Genomic DNA, 13,106 nt, shown 5'->3' on the forward strand with positions numbered 1-13,106 from the left:
ACGCCTGTATTCCTGCCACCTGTCTCTTCTTCCGCCTCCCGCCGTCCGCAGAGCCGAGGTTCGGCCTCCGTCTCTCTGCTGCCTGCTCCAGCGTGGCCATGAAGCTGTATATCACTGTCACCGCTCGGACGTGTGCGTGTTACCAATGACGTGTCTCGGCGTCGGGGCCACCTCTAAAGGCGGGTTTTCGTTTGGGGGGCAGAGGGGGCTGGGAAGCGGGGGAGGACCACCTCCGACTGCTACTGGTTAGCATTCTTAAACACCTCCTCGCGGTACTTAATACGTTAAAGCTCCTTTGCTACAGACTGTGCAATGAATTGTTTCTCTCTTTGCCAGAGATCGTCAAGATGGGTCTGCAGAAGGCCACCTTCCCAAGCGCATGCTAAACACCTCGAGGGGTAAACGGACAGACGTGCAGGTGCAGGCACCCCCCAGTATGCTGGTGAACGGGGTGTCTGCTTTCCCTAATTTGAGAGAAAAGGGTGCACAGGCAGACGGTGTTTCTGCTTTTCCCCTATACCAATAAAGCTGTTAGAGCAGAACGCGTGACACCACTGCCGTGTCAGGCTTCTGACTCACGACAGGCACCCATTCCCTATTCTTGCACTTAATGTACAAGCCGCACGGAAGGTGGATGCCCGCCTGGCTGTCCTGGCCACGGCACCACCGGGATGCGTGCCCGCCCGAAGCCTGACCGCGTGGGACAGCTCCACGCCCTAATCTATAAGGCGGGACCCTAACTGCAGACCAGGCCAGCCTGGCGAACTGCAGTGGCGTCTCGCCGTCCTGGCACCGGTGACGAGTGAGGCCGAACCGGTCTTTGAGCTGGGGGGCCGTCCTGGCCACCGCAAGATGTTGAGCAGCATCCCTGGTCGCTACCTGCTAGGTGCCGGTGGCACCCCTGAGCGCCAATGTGACACCTCCAAATGCCTCCAGACACGGCCGGACGTCCAGGGAAGACAGATGAATGCAAAATTACGTCCTTAGAGAACCACTGTCCTTTGCGAGAAAGTCACCACACTGCTTTCCTGCTTCCCGCCCGAAAAAAGGCCCAGGTGAGTCTGACTCGTCTTGTGTCACGGGCCCACCGGGAACCTTACCAGATGCATCCATCAAGTAAGGTTCGGGGTAAGCCACTGGCCACACGTGGCTACTTCACCTTAAACTAAAATTAAATCTAAAACTCGGTTTCCCAGGCACACTAGCCACCTTTCAAGTGCTGAGGAGCCACGTGTGGTGACAAGTGGCTCGTGGCTACTCCACTGGACAGCACAGCTACGACAGCTCTGTCTTCACGGAAAGTTCTGTGGGGGGTGCTGCTCCAGGCCACCCAAGGAGCTCCTGAGTGCTCTGACAGCCATGCATGCTTCTAAAAAATCCCAAGAACGGAGGGTGAATACAAAGGAACTGCAGGTCAATTCCAAGATCTGGGCTTTGGAATCATAAGCAGAACTCGATTTTTCAAAACACGCAGCGCTTGTCAAAGATTTAAAGACCCGGAATGTCTACAAACTCACCGCTCGATCCTTGAACCAAAGCTCGCCATTTTAAGAACCGTGTGTATTTTTTTAAAACGGGAAGTCAGAAGAGAAGGCACCGACTCCAAATCCACAATGTTGCAAAAACGTTGCAACAAACGAAAGATCCGTGAACCTGTAAAATATTTGGACTGGCCTAAAATGACGGGAAGGGGAAGGAGAAAACGGCCCACACCATCCTCGGTCATTCATTCAGCCGAGCCAGAGGCGGAGAGCTGCGTCCATGACCCCCTCGGTGCAGCGTGTCACCCAGTCTTTTCTGATGGCTCTGAGTCCCAGATTTATTCCCCTGGAGTTGTCCCGGTTCTAGACACTGCATCGTCCTTAACAGTCCTGGTCTGTGCCCAAAACAGAGACGCACAGAGACGTGCTGTGAGTCCCAGCTAGAACGTGCTGATGTGCACAGCTTCACCTCGACCCAGAGAAAGACGTGTTCCCCTCGCAACGTGTCCCAGAGAAAGACGTGTTCCCCTCGCAACGTGTCCCAGAGAAAGACGTGTTCCCCTCGCCAGCGGTCCCCAGAGAAAGGCGTGTTCCTCATAGCGTGTCCCAGAAAAGATATGTTTTGCGCCCCCTCTGCTTGAGACCCCAGAGAAAGACGTGTTCCCCTCGCAACGCTGACACACACCTGTCACGCTACACACACTTCACTGGGGGTGGCGGGAAAACAGATCGAAACACGTTTAAGACGATGCTTATCTCAACATCCTCAACTTAAAAAAAGGTACATTTTCATCTTAAAAACCTTCCTTTATTGTTCTGATCGCCACCAGCAGCTCGTTGGGCCATGCTGATTGTCCTGTGCTTACGTCCACATGAAAGCTTGTACCCGACCGCTCACAGCAGCAGCAGTCACCGCAGCCGAAGAGTGAACAACAACCCAAGCGTCCGTCGACCGATGAACGGGTGGGCCCCACGGGCTGGGTCTGTCCGTGCGGTCAGTAGCATCATCTGGCGACGAGGAGGAACGAAGAGCTGATGTGCGCCACGGCATGGATGCGCCGTGAAGACACGATGCTACGTGACAGCAGCCGAGTCCCCAAAGGTCACACGTGGTACGATTCCATGGACATGGAACGTCCGGAACCGGCAAATCCATGGGGAGAAGAAGCTGGTTGCTGGTTGCCAGGGGCCAGGGAGAGGGAGGAACAAACGGGGAGTGACCGAAACTTTGAAATATTGAAAATATTCTAAAATTAGACTGTGCTGATGGCTGTACACTCTGGGAGAACACTAACCATCAATCATAAACGTCAAACAGGTGAATCTGATAGTGTTTACACTGTATGTCTCGATCAAGCTGTTTAAAACAGAGGCTTTCGCTACAGGTGCTGTGCCCACCTGCCACGGAGCATGAACCACGAATGCGCTCATCACGCCCAGTCAATTCTCCTGACGGTAAAGAGCCAAAGCTCAGGCTCCTGCTAGTGGACCCGGGGCGTTTGGGGACAATGAGGAACTGGACCTTTGCACCTGGCCCTTTCTATCGTGAAGTCTGTCGCAGTCAGGGTTCTGGGAGGCAAGCCACCGAACCGACCTCCAGGGTCTATCCATCAGGCACAGACATTTTGCGAGTCAGTCCGATTGTCAGCTGAAGTCACAAGAGTGATTCTCAAACGCACCCCTTACCGCCATTTCCAACACCGCTGCACGGCCCAGGAGACCCCACCTGCATCGTGCGGGTACCAAGATCCCCAGGGGGACCCCTCCATGCATCCCAACCTCACTGACACGGGGCTTGGGGTGCAGCCTCTCCTCAACCTCCACAGACTACCTGGACCCCAGAACTTGCTTTAGCCACCGGGACCGCAAAGCCTCCTGGGAATGGGCGTGGCCTTGCCCGGCCCGGGCAGCTGTGTGAGGTCATCACTCTCTCAAAGGGAGCCCCATCCTACAGCCTGGCAGGGCTGGGGCCACAGCAGAGAACACACACGGCAGGAGACAGACCTGTGAGAGAACGTCTTTATTCAGAGTTGGACAACTCTCCACAGCTGCGGAGCTTCGAGGGTTCAAAAGCCACATATCCACCTGCTCCCTGCTTATCTGAATTGCACACAAGATTAATATTCTACCCACAGCCGCTGACAAAGACAAATGCTTACCGAGTGCAAAATGACAATATTCCACATAAGTAAACGCTGTGAAGAGCGCTCAGCTAAAAACATGACATTTGCAACTAAAATTTGGTGTTTCAGAGAAATATGTATTTTGTAAAGCAAACAGTGTGTGGTCACACCGAAAAATGTCTTTAAAATGGATGCAAAAAAAAAAAACCCCTTAAAGATCAGTAAACACTTTGCCGTTCGCCACCCCCAAGGTGACCATGTAACGAAAGCAACCAATATGTCATTAATCTAACAGAGAGACTATAAAGATTTGAATCATACTTCAAATTATTCGGCACTATAAAATCAAGATCCGGTGCAGCCTAATGTACAAGCCGGGAAGCCTCCCTGTGGTGACAACCTGCTTGACACAAAAAGCTTTGCTTCAGGTTCACCAAACAGAGTGGACACAAAACACAGCGAAAGACAGCACTTTAGCTGGTTCCTCTGCAAGAAGTAACGTTGGGGCAGACACGCGTTTGGAAGGGCTTAGAACTGTCACCAGAGCACTTTGCAAGGCAAACCGCTCCTGCGGATCAAGATTTCGTAACGGCTTTTTAACCGTCTCAACGAGCCGGGTTCGAGTTCCACGCCCGCCCCCTCCATGTCCCATCCCCCAGCCGTAAATCACGTCAAATCTTCGCCGGGGCAGGTCCGGCAAACGGCGTGGTGCTCCACGCTCCGCATCCAGCGTTCGGCCTCTGCTGATCACGCGAACACATCAATCGATCTCCATTCTGTCGTCTCGCTTTGCAGCAAAAGGTCCAAGAAATCCGTTTCGAGGGTCGCACGCAAAGTCATAAACTCATCCGTGTCGACGAGACACCCCCGCAGGTAGTGTCGTTGCTTCGGGATTAAGCACTGCAGTAACACGTCACTGATTTTTTTTCTGGGCGCAGCCGAAGCTACAGATCCACGTTCCAGAATAATCCAGAATCGTTTCTCTTTACAGGCAACGTGTCGTCCTGCCGACTGCAGGGTATCAAAAAAGTCTGTATGCACAGCCCACGTTAACACTGCTGCAGATGAGCCAAGCCCAGGGCGTGGAAAGAGAAAAAGCTAATTCAGGGACAGATGGGGGGCCGTCCCACGCGCCCACAACTGAGCGGAGGCATACGTGAAGGAGGGGAACGTGGCGGGAAGCGGACTGGCAGAGGGAGCCGCGCTTCAGACACTGCTTTGCAAGCCGCTCGCCCACCATCGACGAACGGACGGATAAGCAAAGAGGGGTGTACACACCCCGTGGAGTATCGTTCGGTCTTCACAAGAAAAAATACTGTGACATACAACCCAGGTAACCCTTAAAGACGTTACACTGAGCGAAATACACCGGGCCCAAAATACGGTATGATTCCATTTATACGTGGTCACCAGAAGTTCAATTTACAGGGACAGAAACTTGAATGGTGGCTGTGAGGGGCCGGGGAGGCGGGGATGGGCAGTTCCTGTGTCACGGGGGACAGTGTTTCAGTTTGGGAAGATGGGAAGAGGTGTAGACAGGGCAGTGGTGATGGTTACACAAGAGCGTGGGCACACTTACTGGCACTGAGCTGCACACTGACACCTGCTTAAGACGGGAACCCTCACGCGTGGCCGGGGACACTGTAAACCGGTGCGGCCACTGTGCAAAACAGTATGAAGCATCCTCAAAAAATTAAGGGTAGAATTATCATATGACCCAGCAATCCCTCTGCTGAGTATTTAAGCCTCACATTTGAAAACATTTATCCTTAAAGATTTAGGCACCCCACGGTCACTGCGGCATAATTCACGGTGGCCGGGACATGGAAACAACTCGTGTCCTTCGACAGATGACAGGATAAAGAAAAAGTAGTACATCCCTACTGTGGGATATTCCTCAGCCACAAGAAAAGGTGAAATGCTGCTATTTGAGACGATGTGGACGGATCTGGAGGCTACTCTGCTAAAGCGGAACAAGTCGTCTAGAAAAAGTTGAGAACCATATGATTTCAGTTATATGTGGGACAAACAGACAGAGACTTACGGGCACAGACAACAGCTTAGCAGTTACCAGAACGGGGGAGGGGAAAGGTAGATGGGGGTAAAGGGGGTCAAATATTTGGTGACAAAAGATTTGACTTTGGTGGTGAACACGCGATGCAATATAGCTATGACGTATTACTGAATTGTACACCGAAAACCTATATAATTTTATTAACCCATGTCATCTAAATAACTATCATCAGAAAGTATACTTGTCACTCTTAAAACGGTTAATGTGGTAAATTGTATGTTATGTACATTTTATCACAATAAAAAAGAATCCTTTTTAAATCTGACAATAGGTATTGACTAAAGGCACGAGTTTTCAGTGATACTCGGGGGGATGATTATCATGTTGTGGGTTCCATCAAAAATTTGCTAATTATGCATATGGGTGATGGGACATTTGGACGATTCCATAGTTATTCTAAGTAATAAAACTCAGAGTTACTATCGACCGTAAAAAACAAGTTATTTTCCTTTTTAATAGGGATTTAATTTAGTAGAAATATATTAACTTATTCTAAGTAATAAAACTTCGAGTTACTATGGACCATAATAAAAACAAGTTATTTTCCTTTTTAATAGGGATTTAATAGAAATATATTAATGCGTGTAAATTAATTAAATAAATCATCACATAATTTATTCAAAGAAATTAAATCATTGTATTAAGTTAACGATGCCATAAAGCTGAATCATGAAACAGCTCATTTACTCTAATATGAATTTAATTAATATAAATTAATAAAGTTAAACTGAATTGACGTCTATGAATTACACATATGACCATGTTGTCGAAAATGCATTTCTTAATGCAAAAAAAAAAAAAGAAAAAATTAGGAATAGAAATCCAGGTCTACGGCCTTCCTCTCTGCCGAATTTTTAGTTATACTGCGTACAGCTGTAGGTCCACATGTCCCTCTTTACTACGGGGTCTTGTCTCCAGCACCGACGGCTGCTAGGCTACCATGAAGGACGGTGGAGGGCAATGGTTTCCACACGCGAAGGGTTCTGGCCACCGACCGAACTGGCCAGCCTCAGTTCTGCTGCCACTTGGGTCCAGACAATTCTCTGGTGTGGGAGGAGCCGGGGAGGCTGTCTCTCCCCGCTCCAATATGCCAGCATCTCACACACGTACACACCCCAGCTGCGACATCTCACACACGTACGCACTCCAGCTGTGACAATCGAATTAGTCTCTAGACTTGGCCAAGTGTCCCCTGGCAGGAAAAATGGGAACCCTCAGTGGATAACTACCGTCCTAAATCGAGAAAGAGATATTTTGGGAACTGCCTGTGTTTATAAAGAAAAACCGAAAGGTAACAGTATGAAAAACAACATATTTGGATGAATGTCCGATTTGAGTCACATTCACTAGGCTTTCAAAGCGTTCCTTGGGAACAGAGTGCACGGCTGCTGGCTGGCCTCACGTCCCCGGCGGACTTGGGTTCGAGAGGAAAGAACGACCCACTTTTTCGGGAGAATGCAGCTTTCCCGATGACCGGAAGTGTCTGTGGGGATCCACGTGTGAGTTCTGGGTATGAGAGAAAGCGGCTCAAGACAGAGGTCGCTCGAAAGAAAAAAACGTGGAGTAATTCTTAACCGCGGGTTGGAAGGGAGCGGGAAAAGCTGCATCGTGTTATCCGCCGACGCTTCATCCGGGTCTCTGCATCGGCTGGAGACCACAAAAAGCAGTTCTATCGAATTATCCACAGGGAATTCATGTCTGCAAATCAACAAGCCAGGGTTCCTAGGGAAGCTTTATCACTTTTGATAAAATAGATTAGCAACACCTCACTCACTGTACACCCGCCACACTGCACCCTAGACTGGCTGAGCAGGTGCCACCTTAGCATGAAAACCCCCCCAACTGGTTTGGCCTTGAACATGGCGGGCTGCGTGGGTGACACCCGTCAGGCCCTGCTCCATCCTTATCGTGATGTCTAGTTCTCTCCACCTCTCTGAGAGTCATGGCACCTTCGAATTAAAACCAGCTGTGCCCTTCTTGGATTGTACGAATAAAAAGGAATCCGCGAGAACTGGGCACCCATCGCAGTTACTGACACCCCAAAAAGAACAGTAGTCGGAGGCTAATGAGGAAGCAGAGGACGAGCCGTCAGAATGAGCAACACACACAAACACACGGGGCCAGGAGAACGCAGCCCCAGAGCAAAGTCTGTACGTGGGGCTCTCGGTCACTTCCAGGCTGTGAGTAAGAACGAGAGGTGGGAAGAGAAGCAGGCGGGAGAGGGGGTCACACCTGACTCTTAAGGTGCTCCCACAGGTCCGTCCGCTGCACTACAACGCGGCCGGGGACGGACACACTGCCCACTGCACAGAAGAGAGACCGAGGCTCGGTGGCTCGGACCCACCGCCCGGAACTTCCCGAGGGCGCAGGGGATGGATGCGGGGAGCTGTCAGCTCCGCCGGACCCTCCTCCTCTCCTTCCTCCGCCCTCACGTTGGTGGTGACAGTGATCAAAATAAGGGGCGCGTGAGCGTTCAGTGCTCGGAGGAGCTGACGGTCCCACGAAGACTGCAGTTCCTGGGGACGGTGTGGACGGACGCGTGGCCTCTGGGCACGGAGCCAGGTGCTTTTCTGCAGCCATAAGGAGGCGCGGACCCAATGGACCACTGATTCAGACTTCGAGTGCCCTGAGCGCTGACCGCTAGGGCTTCCTGAGGTCCCAGGCGCAGGGGGGACTGGAAGCTGCCTCCGTAACTGGACTCTCTTTCCCCATCATCCCCAGCGGACTCCGACAGGAGGCAGCTCCACGAGAAAGTCAGGGCTGCTCCCTCCGTGGTGACAGCCTGTGCGGTCAGTGCTCCTGTGTGGCAGGGGACTCATTCTCTGTCTGCTCAGCCAGAACTCTGTCCTGAGCAGGGTCTGGACGCAGAGAAGGCCACCACGGCCCCTGCTCCTCTGGGAACGGGGTCCTGGTGCGGCTTCAGCCAGTGACGGGACACAGAGCGCACAGGCGGGGGCTCCCCAGGTGACCTAGGAAGGCGCCGCCTCTCAGGGCCATGGCTTCCTTGTCCGGACTATGCCGGCAGCAACCTCAGTGGGCTGCGTGAGGAATAAATAAATACATGAGGGCTCCAAACGGTGTCTGGTTCACCCTGAAACCTGTGCACGCATGTCCAAAGCGGCTCTACCCGCCGACAAGTGAATGGATAAACTACTCTGGCACGTGCAGACCGTGCTCCACGGCTCGGCGTGCAGAAGGCACGAGCTGCCGGTCCACACGGCCTCCAAAGGCGGCACGTGTCACGGTGCCACTTACGAAACCCTCTCGAAACGGCAGCGTGAGTGCGCGTGAGAGCCCGCGGCTGCAGCTGGACGTGGATGACGGGGGCGGTGGACGAACGCATCCATACGTGTGATATTTCACACGCTGTTCACACGTGCGCACACGCACGCACAGGACGGGGGAGACCGGATACGGTCTGCGTGTGTGTCCACAGCGGCCACGTCGCTTCCCTACTTTGGAGAATGAGGTCACTTCACGTAAGATCCTGTCGCTGGGGGAAGGGGGGCAGGGAGCTCTGGAACTCACTGTACTATTTTTTGCAACTTCTTGCGAGTCTCAAATTGTTTCAAAATAGAAGGCTTCAAAAATAACAGTGTCTGAGAGAGGAACCGATGAACGAACGGGGTCTGTTTGTCCCATGCGAAGTGTTTGCCACAAAGCGAGGAAATGCTGTGCCACGCGCTACGACGCGGACGGACCCTGAAAACGTCACGCTGGGCAACAAGGAGCAAGCCCGTGACGAGGACCACGTCACGCTTACGAGCCCGTCGATGCGGCACGCCCGGAACGGGCGGACCCGTGGAAACGGGCCGTAAACTGGGGGTCGTCGGGGGCCAGGAACGGAAACAGACTGCTAATGTGTACGGCATCCCTCTGGGGGTGCTGAAATGCTTAACATGGACTGGTGACAGTCGCACACCTGTCTGAACATAATAAGAACTACCGAACTGCCCACTTCGCATGGCTGAACCGTTGCGACGTGAGTTCCATCCCAATAAAAGCTGTCGCCAAAACATGACAACGTCCAGCACTTGCTAACTGCCAGGCAACTGTTTCGCCATGATTTACTATTTATTCTCTCCTCCCCTGTGGGACTCGGTTATTCTAAGATTCCATGCACCTGTTACGATGCCCCTGTTACCGGCAGGGCTGTCTCCCTCAGGGGTGTCCAGGCACACAGAGATGGCAGCTCTCACTCTGAGAGAGCCGAAGTCTCCTGTGGGTGTTGTGCAGGCAAGGTGAAGTTCAAAGTCCTTGTCTTGCAAGGTCAAGTTCAAAGTCCTTCCCTTTCTCACAGGCCTGCACTCCATCCGACTGGCTTATCAACTTGAAAAACAAAATAAAAGCTTTCTGGTTCCTGGTTCCTCACCTCGGCCCACAGAGTCCCCGTCTAGGACACACTTCATCAGGCGGCAGAGTCCCAGCCACCAGCAAAGCCACGTCAGGCCTCCCTCCCACGAAGGGGGTCCGGCCTTGCTCGGCGGCTCCGGCACACGCTGAGACCCTTCCTCGGAGTTCCCACAGCAGAGGGACACCCGTGCACACCACGGCTTTGTGCCGGGCCCCCTTCTGTGCCCCCATAATGCCTTCCCCCCCAACCAAGACCTAGCTCGCACGGCGCTGCAGGAGCAACAGCTTCAAAAATGGTCATCCTAGAAACGTACCTCTTTTTCATACGAAAGTCTAAAAAGGATGCTCCCGATTTGGATGAAAATGGCCCTCAACTGTCAACCGGCCTTGTTCTCGGGGAGTCTGGAATGTGTGTATGTACCCCAACAACAGCCCATGCAGGGCTCGGACAGGAGGAAAATGCCTCTCCAGGGGCCCGCGTCACGGGCCCTGCAGCCTCAGGAGGCTGCCGGACAAGGCCTTTGCGGAAGACCCTGGCTGGGCCACCGGTCACGACGCAGCTGCCTGTCATTTCCCAAGCACGTTCCGAGACAAACACACGAGACCGAGGGCCCGCTGAAAACCTCTGTGCAGGACGAACGACTAACCTCGAACGCATGTGGGGAAAAAAACAGCAGAAACTGGGCTTCTCCAGAAAGTCTCGTGCAAATCCTGTCCACACCGCTTTCCTCGAATTCGTGACCTCCAGAAGCTACACGCAAACCGAGCTCGCTGTGAAGTGCCGATGCACGCGGACAGCACGTTAGCTAGCAAAACCGGCCCTGACAAGCAGCCTTGAGAAATCACCGTTTCCAGAACATACCGCCGCCGGTGCAGCTACGTTTAATCTTTAAACACGGGAAGAACACGGAGAGGCTGACAGGACAGTCATTCCGTAGTACGAAATCCATGTTACGATGTCACTTACTCAGAGCCGAGCGTGGGGCGAATGCCTTCCTCCTTCTGGGGTCTTCGTGTGAGCCCGTTTTCCGTCTTCAGTTACCTGTTAATGAAAAAGACCCCACGGGAGTCAGCAATGGCAATCACGAAATCCTCAAGCACCCGCTCTTGACCGCCGCACAGCAGGCAGACGCCCGAATTACGGGCATCAGGAAGTCGGAATGACCCCCATGCCAGGTGGCCGACGACCACCGCTGGGGACCCTTCCCGCACACAAGAGACGACGCCACGCCTCACGCACACGACCGCCCGCCACGTTCATGACCTGAGGACCTATGACGAACACGTCAGCTCAAAATCTGGGACGTCACCTCCACGGTCACGACAGACACGGTGCGCTCCACCGTCCCGCAGCACGTGACGCGAAGACGCAGGTGTCTCCAGAGCCCGCGCAGCTCAGCAAATTTTCACCCCCGACAACTCCTCACTCCATCTCGTGGGACAAGGTGACAGGGCTCGTGGCCGCTACGGTATTGGGGGCCCGGAAGGTCTCCGTCGTGGCAGTGACGTGGCGCAAGGTGACAAGGGACAGTGGGGACACTGATCGAGTAAGCACGTGCACGAGCTCCATCAGCAGGGGATCGAGTGAAAGGCAAGCTACGCAGCGGGACAGGAAGTCACCACGGGGCACGGAGCTTGCTGTGGGGACGGGGCCGGGGCTCTGGGAGGTGGCACAGGGGCCAGGCTGTGGACACAGTGACCGTGGTGCGAGGGCGGACGGCCAGCGGGCTGGGCGGCAGCAGGGAGCGACGGCAGGACCACGGCGGGCTTCGCGGCCTGTGGACAGGGGACAAGCCGGCGGGGAACACGTCACGGGAGCGGCACCAGACACCATGGGACGACTTCCGGCTTCCGGCTGCCGCAGAAATTCACACGGCAGCGCCGTCTCCTGGGACGGAGAAAGGCTGAAGCCCTTTCTTTACGCCTTGACTGGGAAGAGCCCATCCGATCTCCAAGAGCTGGGGAAGCAGGTCATGAAACGCAGCCGTCTGAGCCAGGGAGACAGGTCGCGGCTCCAGGGACCCGCCCGGCCACTGCGACCTTTAAAGCTTCGGGCGCTTCTAAAGCGGGTTCTTCTCACCGACGGCGGCGCGGCCGTTGTGGACGAGGTGGCCTCGGGCGCCATGCGTGCTGAGCGGCGGCGCTGGGTTTGACCCACGAGAGAACAGTGGCGACCCAGTGCCCCCTCCTCCTGAGCTGTGACCACCAAACCCCACGCCCAGACACTGCCAAGTGTCAGGCAGGTGGGAATGCACAACAGGCTTGTAAGGACAAATGTCTCTCAAAAGTCAGCGAGGGACTAGCAAATAACAGCTGCTGAGAGACGGATGACGGGGAGGTCAGCGGATGACAGGACGCCAAGGAACCGCACTGCGTCCTCTGCATGCGCACACTGTCTGGAGGAAATCTAGGGGGACTTCACAGAGGAGGCGAGGCTCCTGCCGACCCAGGAAGTCAAGTGAGCAGGAAGAGAAAGGGGCTGCAGACAAGACACGGGGGCATGGAGCGGACGCAGAGGTGTCTAGACACGTCGGGTGATGCTCTCGTGCTGCTCAGCAAAGGGCTGGTGACACCGCAGAGCCGGAAGGCTGGGCAGTGCACCGAACAGCGCTGCCTGACCAGCATGGGGAAGACGGGGCCGTCTGGGCCACACAGCCCTGCAGACGGCACACACCCACGCAGGAGCAGGGCCCCTTGGCTCAGCCTGCTGAACCATGGACAACCATGGACGGGCGTGGGGCCTCACCACAGGGGAGGGGACAGCCAGTCAGGATGCAGGGACTCGGGGAAGAAGGAATCCAGCCCGACCAGTATGGACCGACCTCAGTGCGTGGCCCCCCCAGGTAAGAACACCTGCCTGGCGGCAGTGCTGGCTCAGAGACCAGCCTGCTGGTGGGGGGGGGCCCAAGACTCTCCTTTGCGACCTGCACCTCAAGCATCCTGCTCCCAACCCCTCCCTGCCCCCCAGAGTGAAAACATAACAGACCCTACTCTTTCTGGCTCTGTTTTCATTAGAGAAGGCTCAGGAGGGCTCCTACCCCCCGCCCACACTGCTCAGAATGCTTAACTGCGTGA

At 54.4% G+C, this 13,106-nt stretch overlaps 1 protein-coding gene across 3 annotated transcripts in view; it reads right to left on the minus strand.

Annotated features, from left to right (window-relative positions):
• LOC120594220 (F-box-like/WD repeat-containing protein TBL1X) overlaps positions 1-13,106 on the minus strand; it is a 182,123-nt gene that overhangs the window by 84,380 nt on the left and 84,637 nt on the right. Inside the window, exon 1 of one of the 3 annotated variants that reach the window (XM_039852223.1) lies at positions 10,999-11,073. The exons of the other annotated variants lie outside the window; for them this stretch is intronic. The gene's annotated coding sequence lies outside the window, so the exon portion shown is untranslated. Of the gene's footprint in view, positions 1-10,998; positions 11,074-13,106 lie in introns of those variants that run through there. 3 annotated transcript variants of the gene reach the window in all.

The sequence above is a fragment of the Pteropus medius genome, unplaced genomic scaffold, assembly GCF_902729225.1.
Source record: "Pteropus medius unplaced genomic scaffold, Ma_sr-lr_union100, whole genome shotgun sequence".
Lineage (NCBI taxonomy): Eukaryota > Metazoa > Chordata > Mammalia > Chiroptera > Pteropodidae > Pteropus > Pteropus medius.